This window comes from Musca autumnalis, unplaced genomic scaffold, assembly GCF_047663935.1.
Source record: "Musca autumnalis isolate F117 unplaced genomic scaffold, ASM4766393v1 scaffold_1, whole genome shotgun sequence".
Classification (NCBI taxonomy): Eukaryota; Metazoa; Arthropoda; class Insecta; order Diptera; family Muscidae; genus Musca; species Musca autumnalis.
In genome coordinates this window covers 108,243,702-108,256,175 of record NW_027411644.1, presented here as the reverse complement: position 1 = coordinate 108,256,175, position 12,474 = coordinate 108,243,702, and the positions used below count along the sequence as shown (strand labels likewise).

Sequence of the window (12,474 nt, the reverse complement as noted above, 5' to 3'; positions counted from 1 at the left end):
GCGCTTCAGAGAGCAGTCCAGTCGCCCAGATACTCATGCAACTGAGGTAATTTAACATCATCAATGCTGGAACCGCTCCCTACATAAATACCCAAAAAAAATTTCACAGCAAAGGCAAGAGGACTAGCAAATGAGCGTGATGAGCTTCGTCGTACGAACCCTAAAGACCAATATGTTAGGGAACTCATTTTTGAAATCAACGGTCTAGTAGACGTGTAGTGGAAAAAGGGCCTAAACCACCTGAAGCAATGGAACAGGTATGGTTATATCACTCTTGAAGTCGGAAAAGAAGAATGATAGAACGGTTGCTGATTTTAAGGGTGTGATAGTGACAGATCCAACAAGGTGCATGTTCTATTTTACCCGGCAGTTAATAGAGCACCGCCGGAGTGAGAGGGCAAAAAGGAATAGACTACGTCATATATGAGCCCTCTTAGACGTGGAGGTACCACCAAATCTTACTTGCATTGTTTCAAAAGTCATACGAAGAGCTAACTCATCCAAAGCCTTGGTCTGTCGAGCCCTGCCGTTATAAGGTCGACCACTGGCACTCCACAAAATCAATATCTCATTGATATACGAACTTTTTCTATAAAACTCCCAACCAAAACTGAAAATAAACTTTCGACTGATGTGGCTGTGGATGCCTTTGCAACATCAGTCTTCATTACCACAAATGTGCTAACCACACTCTCTCTGACAATTAGAAATATAGACAAAAACAACTATTCCCTAACTATTGTCGTCAGCAGCTCAAGCTCCAGCATGGAACAAAAGCGGACCGTAATTATGGGTGGGGACTACATCCCGGCACTCGACAACATAAATGGTAATTTAAACCGGTTGGTACTACTCAACCTTAACGAGGAAAATCTTCCCCAAATTCCGAACAAAATTCATTTCAATAAGTGCGGGAGTGGCCCCTATCGAGACCCCTATGTAGGTTGCAACTGTGGGAACCTCCTATTAACATGGTAGTACGGCTTTGGCAAATTCGGAACAGGGGAAGGTTAAGGGAGTATCAAAGCCCTAGGCTATCCCATTCACCTCAAAGGGGAATCTAAAGGTGGTAACTCAGTCTCAATTTGTGATGACTGAGAAAGTGTTGAGATCTCAAGATCCCTCACTAACTGCAATAGCCAAATCGGCTAAGTCACAGTCTTTCAGGAAAAAGTCATAAACTCTCTGCATCGGTGACCATAAAAGTTAATGAGAAGATAAGTACTGGAAACACCAAAACCTCTTCAGACGATGCTTCTTCTCGGTAATATTGTACGTCTATGAAGCAGAGTAAGGTCAATCCAGTTCTTCGGAGGAACTTTGCTCGTCTGGTGCGTTTCCGCGTGAGATTATAATCCAGAATGCGTACCTCTCGCTTCTATGGATCCAGACAGGATATCAACGTTTGTTGAGAGGCAGAACACCGGTCTCCGGATGGAATGTTGGGGCGATTCTAGATTCCTCTCCGAAGAATGGCGGATTAGTCACAAAGTTTGACTCTGTTACACAAAGACTGTAGACCAGTTTGTCTTTGCTCCTTTCTTCAACCTCTGGATATTCTGGCCCAGTTCCACGCGGTGAGTATGGCTTTTATAGTTACTTTTTAGAGTCAGGAACGTAGCGAATTTCACAGGTTGCACGCGAGAAGGTATCATTGATAGTTACCTTGAATCGAGAGGTAGTAATCGCACAAACAATTATATGGCCATCTCTTTCAATTTTAACTAACCCTCGGTAACCACCGACGTAGCCAGGGGGGGGGCCCGGGGGGCCCGGGCCCCCCCCGAAATGATTTTAGTTCCCATAGGATATTAGCTTTTGTTACACATTTTTTAATTTTTGAGAAAAATTTTAAACTATTTTAAATTGTTAAAGAAATATGTAAAGTAATTGGAAGCATTACAGTGAATTATTTAACTACATTGGTATACTTATTGTCCAACATATTTGAAAATATAACAAGTAAAAAAGCATTAAGTTCGGCCGGGCCGAACTTTTCATACCCTCCACCATAAAATATTCATTCCTGTCCCCAACTTTAAGTGAGTACGTTAAAATGTCAAATAATGTACATAAAATGCTTCATTCGGGAGGTCCTTTTTTATGGTGCCTATATCTAACTGTTGACAATTTTTGGTGGGCTAGAAATTGGAAGGTACTGTTATATAGGGGTTATAATAAAACATGGGCCTATGTTGACAGTTTTTGATGGGAGCCATTAATGTCAAATAGCTCCTAATTCGGTTAAAAAATTTAGCTAGAATCCTCAAAATATCGAAAATCGGTACATAACGTGGGAACTTCAAATGTCATTAACAGCTAGTTCGGAGGTATCTGGGCTATACGAAAATATGAACTTAAATGAACAAATTACAGAAAGTTCGTGCAAAAAATAAAGCTAAGGTACGGAAAATCGGGAGATTTGTTTTGTGGCTATACAAAAACATGGACCTACGTTCGGTAAAAACATTTTAAGTAAAATCCTCAAAGTACCGAAAATCGGGAAGTATCGTTATATTGGGGCTATGTTGAAAATTGTTGATGCAGATGTGTGGTGACCACTACAACCTTCAAATGTCAAATTACAGTTAGTTCTGTTAAAAATTGTAGCTAAAATTGCCAAATTACTGAAAATTGGGAGGTACCGTTACATGGGAGCTATATCCGAACATGGACCTATGTTGACAATTTTTGATGGAGAGGTGTTGTGACCACTAAGAACTTCAAATGTCAAATTACTGCTAGTTCGGTTTTATATTGTAGGTAAAATCATCAAATTACTGAAAATCGGAAGGTACCGTTATATGGGGGCTTTCTTGACAATTTTTGGTGGAGAGGTGTGGTGACCACTAAGAATTTCAAATGTCAAATGTTCAAATTACAGATAATTCGGTTAAAACTTGTAGGTAAAATTCTCAAAATACCTGAAATCGGGCGGTAACGTTATATGGGGGCTATTCCAAAACATGGACCTATGTCCACTAGTTATAAATGTTTATTGACATTTAAGAACCCTAAATGTCAATTGATAGCTAAATCGGTCTGAAAATGTAGATAAAAACGTCAAAATGCCGTAATTCGGGGGTACCGTTATATGGGGGCTATACCAAAACGTGGACCTAGGTCCACAACTGTTGTTATATAAGTTTAGTTATACTTAAGAACCCTAAATGTCAAATTATAGCTAAATCGGTCTGAAAATGTAGCTAAAAACGTCAAAATACCGAAAATCGGGGGGTGCCGTTATATGGGGGCTATACCAAAACGTGGACCTATGTCCACAAGTTTTGTCACAGAAGTTTATTGACATTTAAGAACTTCAAATGTCAAATTATAGCTTCGTCGGTCTGAAAATGTAGCTAAAAACGTCAAAATACCGTAAATCGGGGGGTACCGTTATATGGGGGCTATACCAAAACGTGGACCTATGTCCACAACTTTTGTTGTATAAGTTTATTGATACTTAAGAACCCTAAATGTCAAATTATAGCTAAATCGGTCTGAAAATGTAGCTAAAACCGTCAAAATACCGTAAATCGGGGTGTACCGTTATATGGGGGCTATACCAAAACGTGGACCTATGTCCACAAATTTAGTTATATAAGTTTACTGACACTTAAGAACCGTAAATGTCAAATTATAGCTAAATCGGTCTGATAATGTAGCTAAAAACGTCAAAATACCGTATATCGGGGGTACCGTTATATGGGGGCTATACCAAAACGTGGACCTATGTCCACAACTTTTGTTAAATAAGTTTATTGACCCTTAAGAACCCTAAATGTCAAATTATAGCCAAATCGGTCTGAAAATGTAGCTAAAAACGTCAAAATACCGTAAATCGGGGGTTACCGTTATATGGGGGCTATACCAAAACGTGGACCGATATAGCCCATCATCGAACTTGACCTGCCTGCAAACAAAAGACGCATTTTCCCAAAATTTCAGCGTCCTATCTCCATTTTTGTGGACGCTAGAGTGATTACCACAGACGGACGGACGGACGGACGGACGGACGGACGTGCTCAGATCGACTTAGAATTTTACCCTGATCAAGAATATATATACTTTATAGGGTCGCAAATGAGTATTTCAATGCGTTACAAACGGAAAAACAAACTTAATATACCCTCCATACTATGGTGGAGGGTATAAAAATAATGAACCAGTTGGGCTTTTTGAGCAATTTTATGCATATTTCTTGTTAAGTTTTAAGGTGTTGTTTAAGCGTTTAATCGGAATTTTAGGCTGACTGTAAGTGTTACTGAGGTCAGAACAATACTTTTATTTGTATCTATTGAACGTTTGTAACATATTACGTCCAATACTTTGGCTTATAAACAACATCCAGAAAAACATTTTTGCGATATTTTGTTTTTGAAATTTTTATAAGAGCAATTCAACAATAAAATGTAAAACCGTTGCTTAATCTTTGTGATTTTAAGTGTTTGTATATTTTCTCTAACACGTTTTTATAATGAACTATTTTGAAATTTCAGAACAATTACAAATTTCAGAAATTTTTATAGCCTAGGTTACCTTCAGGCCATGTAGTAATATACTCTGAAAATTTCAGGAAGATCAGTTCAGCGGTTTTTGAGTCCATAAACTTCAAACAAACAAACGTACAAACATTTTTCTACTTTATATATATATTGATTTACAGTGGTGGCCAATACATTTGCAACAAAATTGCACGTTTTAGAAAACTTTATTTTAAATATTTTTTTGAAAGTAAATTTTTTTGCAATTATTTATATTTCATTGTTTCAAATATAAGAATATAAAAAGCTTTAACACGTTATACAACAAACAATTTGAAAAAATATGAAAATACATAACACGCCTAAAAATTTAATGGTCAAAACATATGCAACTGAACCAAATCCGATGCAAAAATCTTCAATATTTTGAAAAATATAATTTTTTTGTTTGATACAAGTAATTTGTATTTGTTTTGGGAAGATTAAAAGTGAATAAAATTTTGAAACTGATATCAGTCATACGTACTTCTTCGAGTGAGTGGCGGGTCGTACGGGAGAAGCATGGATATGGATGGGTCCAAGGGTCAACATTTTCAAAACTAATGGAAATTTCTTCACATTTCAGTTGTCAATTTAATAAAATTCAAAGTTTAGAGTGCAGTTGCATCATTTATTTGCAAAAGCCAGAAGTCTGGGTCTTGAAAAACATATGATCGTAGGGATTTGGTCCATATCAGAATGATGGATACTGATGTATTGAAGTTATAACGGGCGGTATCATTGGAAATTTTGGATTCTATAAACTTAAAAAGTTTTAGAAAGCTCATCAAATGATAACTAAACACCAAAATTGAGTATATAGACACTTCTAGAAAAACGAAATGAATGAACTATAAATAATTTCAAACAAATACTTAATTTTAATTTCAAAAAAATATTTTAAATAAAATTTCCTAAAACGTGCAATTTTGTTGCAAATGTATTGGCCACCACTGTATTACATATTATTTTCAGTCGGAAACAGTTTCTTCTTCGTCAAAGTCTCAACAAGTACCACACGACTTTGCGGACAGGAATATACCCTGAGCCTGTGCGAACTGAAACTTTCATCTATAGACAGATCGAATAGCGGCTACACAGCCAAAATCCTTAAACCCAAAAACTATGCATTAGGAGATTTTCAGAAATGTTTAGCCATTTTCGGACGTATGAACTTGCAAACAAAATATGGATTTGTATTATTGTGTTGCGGAGGAGGTATAGAGAAATGGACCGGACCGACATAGTTCATTTTGGGAGTAGATCTTATTTTGGGAGTCATTACTTTTAAAAGATATAGCGCCCACCAGTCATTGCAGTTCGCCACAGTATAATTTTCACCTTTTGACTCTAATGTCAGGAAATATGTACTTGCCCACGAAACACAAGGAATACCTTCAGTAAATATTTCTAAAGATCCTCAAATATACATCAAACTGCACTTAAACAACTATTTTAAAGGTTTGTGAGGGAGGTACCCCAGTATGGCCCATTTTCGAGCAAAAACTAAGTTTGGAAAAAAATATTACTAAATCCAAAGTTTGGACCAAATCTGCGCATACCACATACCAAAAACTTGCGCATACCACTTTAGCTAAAATTCTTGAAATTTGGGGGGAAAATACCAGAAGAAGTAGACCGAAAACACCATCTTCGAATTTATATTATGTATAAGGCTCGCTGAAATATTGCGATAAACAAAGTTTGGACCAAAGTTGGTTCGAAAGTTGTCGTGCGCATTAGCAACACACACGATTGCCTTAGGTGTTCTTTACAGCTTTCGGGCCATTTTCTCTGGAAGTATAGACTTGCTTCTGAAAAACTTGTACAGCAGTAATAGGAGCCCCGGGAACACTTGTTGCAAAAAAGCAAAGCGTTTCCAGAGAGTTTTTTTATTTATTAATTTATTTCATACTTTTACTTATAACTAAATTATTAGCAAAAAGGAAGTGAAGCCATGACCATTGAGGTTTTAAGCTTACACAGCTTATCCAGAGAGGTCTTAAACTGCACTTCGCTTAAAATTGTTGAAATACTCTGCGGAAGTTTGCCGAATGAGTAGATCGATAAGGCCCATCTTCGAAGTTGATCAAAATATCACGAAGGCTAAATTTTGGACCGAATCGGTTGATCTGTTTGAGAATTATCGTGCTCTACGGGCATCTACACAGACGAACGGACATAGATAGGTCGACTCCAAGTTTTCTGAAAAAGATTTCTTCCATACATACTTTCGCCCTAATGTCATTATTTCGATGGGGCACATTCTGGCTGAGAGTATAAATTTAGATTGGCAAAAATTGGATTTTTGCTAAAAGAATGTATACATGTATAGACCTTGGATTGGGCAACATAATTTCATTTTAAAAGAAGTTAAGACTGGATTCCAGAGTTTCCTTTGTTCCTGATAAATTTATGAGAAGATCCAGAATTTCTATAAGTGAAGTCCGACGATTGTACGCCAAAATTAGTCTATTGACAGATGCACGATTTGGCGACAGAATTTGTCATTTATATAACCGCGATTAGGTGCTAGAATTTCTTAATGGATAGACTAACTATTGCTCAGCATTAGTTCTCGGCCTTCAGAAATTCTTTGTGATAAGAAGACATCGGATTTTCGCATATTTTTGAAAATTATAATGTTAAGATATTTGAAAATTAAATGTTATGATATTTCTAAGGTTTTCCGTTGTATTTGCTATCTTTGGTCTCAGCGAAGTGATATCACTGAATTTCATAACATTCACTGTAGTTGTGAATTATTTGATAAATGATACGCCCAAAAATATATGGGATTATTAATATATTCATTGTTTTGACAATATATTAACTGTGAGATATTGTCAAAAAAGTTATAAAAACAAGATAAAATTGGCTAAGAAGTTTTACGCCATTTGAATTAAAAAATAGTAATGAAAATTATTTCATCAGTAGAATATGTCTAAAATATTTGCTAAAAATTTTGGTCAGGTGGCCCCCCCCGAAATGAAATCCTGGCTACGTCCCTGTCGGTAACTATTCCAAACAGAGACTTTCGGGCTAAAGGTAATTCCACTCTGGACGGTCTGACAATATATACAGTCGGATAGAAGACGGAATTTTGCTATCAAGAAATGAGTAGAGCTGGTTAGGAGACTTAAAAGATTCGTACCCGCTGCGTACAAGGCATAGTATACAATGTGAAACGAATTAGCTGATAAACTATCTGGGGTGGCTATAAGTCGAATGATTTGCCAATTGATGAATCTGTAAAGCTTTTGCAGGGTCAGGCAAAGTGCTCTGTTTTTTTCTCACATTAAAATTTACGCTCATTTAGAGCAAAATATGCTCATTGCCTGACTCTGTTATATGGAGATGCAGAATAGGGAGATACGGTCAAGCATTAACTTTGTTGTTGTAGCAGCATAGAAACCTTCGTGAAGCATAGGTTTGATGCTGGGTTGGCAACCGCTGGCCGAAAAACTATGGTTACAGGTCAATCCGGTACGAAAGAACCCTATTCTTAAGATATAGCTGTTAGTAAAAAACACATGATTTTTATGCACTTATAAGGGAAATATGTACATATTCAAACGAACCGGCTAAAATAAGCGAAGTAACCGGATCTTTTCAAGGGTGGCGGATCCGGTTCGCCGGTTATTCGACCCGAAAGGCCAAATTTAAAAACCGGTTTAGACCCGGTTCTACTGAACCGATTAATACAAAGTAGATATCGTTTGAAAGCTTATGGAAGTACCTAACACATAGTGTCGTTACTTTAACCGGTTCGCATCATAATGTACTTACGCGGCTAATTTTTTATATGACTTTTGATCGCGAAATCTCGAAAATGGTAAGTCTTTTTTAAAAATCATGATGACCACTCTTGTAGACAATTATTACATCTACAACATTTACTTTAGCCGGCTTTTGCTAAGTCTTACCGTTTTTGAAAAAAATTAAATAAAAATAGGTAAAAAAAATTTTAAGTTAAACGGTTTTATGTTAAACATACATTGCAATGTTTAAGATAAATGTTCTAAAAACCAAAAAATAATAAAATAGATACAGTCGTGGGAATTATAAACATATGCATAGACTAGACTAAAATAAAACCGTGGGGCACGTAATTGTCTACAATCGTTGATTAAAATGTTTGTTTTGTAATGTTACACTATAATTAGGCAGTTGTTCAACCGACAACGATGGACGTGTGATAAGTAGGGCTAGAATGTGGAAACAAGCTAGCAAGCTCGATTATAAGCGAGTTTTAGGGTTTCATAGTGGTGAGCGAGTAGTACTTTGTCGATTAAAGACAAATTAGGAGCAGTCAAACGATTCCTCGCCAGCCAGCAGTTTGAATGTCCAACGATAAACTAGTTGAAACATCTCTTTTATTAACATGGAGTGTATAACTATTGGAATTTCCATGAGCAAGAAAATAGTAAGTAATTTCCTCACCGTCTGCGGGCCAACTGCCTAACGACGAATTAAACGATTCTTCTATCGCACATTAAGTCGATAATTTGTAGACAATTGACGTGCCCCACGGTTTTATTTTAGTCTAGTCTATGCATATGTTTATAATTCCCACGACTGTATCTATTTTATTATTTTTTGGTTTTTATTACATTTATCTTAAACATTGCAATGTATGTTTAACATAAAACCGTTTAACTTAAAAAGTTTTTTACCTATTTTTATTTTCTAGTTTTTAGTTTTTATTTCGCATTCTGTTTAATTCATTTAGTGCTTTATTATTGCAAGGTTTCTTGCCCGTTAGTTTATTGCAGTCCTTCTTCAAACAGTTTCGCACCTAAGTATACGACTGCGTGATCTACAGTGCTGCCCTGCATTTTATGTATTGTAGAAGCCCATGATAGTATTAAAGGCAACACACATCTGTGTGTATCGCTCCCGTTGTTTTGTTAACCTGGCTTCATATTCTTCAGGCGTTTCTGACGCTATCATCTGTGTGTATCGCTCACGTTGCTTTGTTAACCTGGCTTCATATTCTTCAGGCGTTTCTGACGCCGTCATTTGTGTATATCGCTGACGTTGCTTTTTTAACCTGGCCTCATATTGCTCAGATGTTTTTGACGCTAATTGTTTCCGTCGTTTCTGTAATCGACTATTTCTATCACCTTCACTTTCTTTAGCTCGTTTTGCTTTATACTTTTCTTTCGCTTTTTGAAGCCTTCGTTTACGTTGTGTTGCAGTTTCTGTTTTATTTGTGTTTGTATTTTGTAAATATTTTTTTACCATTTTGTTCCCACGAGTAATGGACATTTAAACGGTCGACCCCCCAGAGGTCCAATAAAGGGGCAAGGCTATGTACAACAAGATGCGCCTGAGTCTTGAGGGGAAAACGCTAACGACATATCATTTTTATCCACCCTAATGCCATACAGTTCTCGGCGTGTTTTAACCTTTCACCTTAACTTGGGTGGTGTACCGCTAACGACGTATCATTTTTAGCTACCCTAACGCCACACAGTCCTCAACACGATAAAAAATCTTGACTTGGGTGGTGGATTCAGGCTGGATTAATCAGATACCTAAATTACAGATTCAATTTTTAAATTTAAATCTTAATTATACGCCATTTAGTGGCTGCGCCCATCTTAAATATTGAGGTTGTATAGTGCACTGTATTCTTCTTGTCAAGCCCTTTTATTTGATACCCATATTGGTGGGATTGATGAAAAATTGTTATCAGCCATTTGGTAGCGGCAGCCATCATAGATTTCAATTTTGCATAGTAAATTGTATTCTGCTTGTTGAGCCCTTTCATTTGATACCCATATTGATGGGATTGATAAAACCTACGTTGTCCGCCATTTTGTAGCGGCCGCCATCTTGGATTTAAATTTTTTATAATATATTGTATTCTGCTTGTTGAGCCCTTTCATTTGATACCCATATTGATGGGATTGATAAAACCTACGTTGTCCGCCATTTTGTAGCGGCGGCCATCTTGAATTTATAATGATAATGAATAAACATAATTGTATTGTCACCAAAATCGAAAGTGTATACAAAATTTCAGATTAATCGGTTGACAGGAAGAGGGTGAAATTTGAATTACTAAATTTGACCCAAGAATAAATAATAAATAAAACAAACAGGGTGAACTAAATAAAACCATTTAAAAACTGAATAATGCCTCCAAAAATGACCTTTGACCCCGAATAACTTGTTTTGCACACATGGGATCGATGGGGACTTTTAGGACGTTGCTTCTAATGCTGAATCCTAGCTCTCCACCAAAATTCAGTTCTGTGGGAATTTTTGCTATTTCCCCCTTATACGCATATCTATTTAGCCTAGGCTATTAATTTCGTTTTATTACAGGAGTAGTACATATATCTCAACTGACAATAGTCCCTTCAAAACAGCCCATATGGGCGACATTTTTGTTCTTTCCAAAACATGGACCAATATTTACAATTTTTCGAATTGAGCGAAGTACATAAAATTGGGCAATACCGACTAGACCTAAACCTGAATATTCTGGATTTGGATAGTTAACAACATCGGGAGCACCGTTCTATAGAGGCTGTATAAAACATTGAACTGTACCGATAAATTTCTGGAGGAAAGTTTCGTAACTCCAGCGAAGACTAAATACCAAATTTCAGTTATTTCCGTTGAATAATGTGGCTAAAACTTTCAAAATACCGAAAACTGGGAGGGAACTTTCTAAGGGGGCTATATAAAAAAATGGAACAATACCGGAAAATTTCAGGTGGAAAGTTTTATACCATCAACGGACTATTAAATATCATCCGTTTCGATGGGATATTGATGACACAATCTTCAAAATACCGAAAATCGGGAAGAACGCTTCTATGGGAATTATTTGAAGAAAAGGGCTTATACTGATAATTCTCTTCTGCAATATTTTATATACTTATGGCAGTTTAAAAACTAAATTTCAATCATATCGGTGGTATATTGAGGCCACAACTTTCAAAATACCTTAAATCAGGAGGTACGGTCCTATGGGGGCTGTTTGAGGACGTCGACCTATACCGGCACATTTCGGGTGGAATGTTTCATACCCCTATCAGAAACGTAATACCAAATATCAGCTATTTCGGTGGGGAACGAAGACTTACTACAAAATGTCAGTCATTTCTGCGGGATATTAAGCAGCAACCTTCAAAATACCGAAAATCGGGAGTTACCGTTCTATGGGGCTATATGAAGACATGGACGCATACCGAAAAATTTCAGGTGGAAAGTTTTATACCCTCAACGAAGACTAAGTACCAACTTGCAGCCATTTCAGTGTTATGCCACTATGCCACTTCGGTGGAATAATGATGCTAAAACCTTCAAAATACCGAAAATCGGGCGGTACCGTTCTATGGGAGCTATATGAAGACGCTGACCTATACCGACCAATTTGGGGTGGAAAGTTGTATACTCTTAACGAAGACTTACTACCACACTTCAGTCATTTCGATGGTATATTGAGGTCACAACCTTCGAAATACCGAAAATCAGTATGTACCGTTCTATGGGGTATATATGCAGACGTGGACCTATACCGACAAGTTTCTGGGGGAAAGTTTTGTACCCCCAACGGAGACTAAATACCAAATATCAGCCATTTCTAATTAATATTGAGGTCACAACCTTCAAAACACTGAAAATCGGGAGGTAAGTTTTGGGGGCTATATAAAAGCGTGGACCCATACTAACAAATTTCATATAGAACGTTTAGTACCCCAAATGAAGACCAAATACCAAATTTCAGCTATTTCTGTGGATTAATGTGGCCACAACCGTCAAAATACCGAAAATCGGGAGGAACCGTTCTATGGGGCTATATGAAGGCGTGGACCTATACCTACAAATTTCTGGGGGAAAGTTTTATACCCCCAACGAGGACTAAATACCAAATTTTAGCAATTTCGGTGTGATAATGAGGCTAAAACCTTCAAAATACCGAAAATCGGGA

General features: G+C 37.0%; 1 pseudogene; it reads left to right on the top strand.

Moving 5' to 3' along the window:
* LOC141390741 (aquaporin-like) overlaps positions 1-12,474 on the top strand; it is a 434,687-nt pseudogene that overhangs the window by 170,449 nt on the left and 251,764 nt on the right.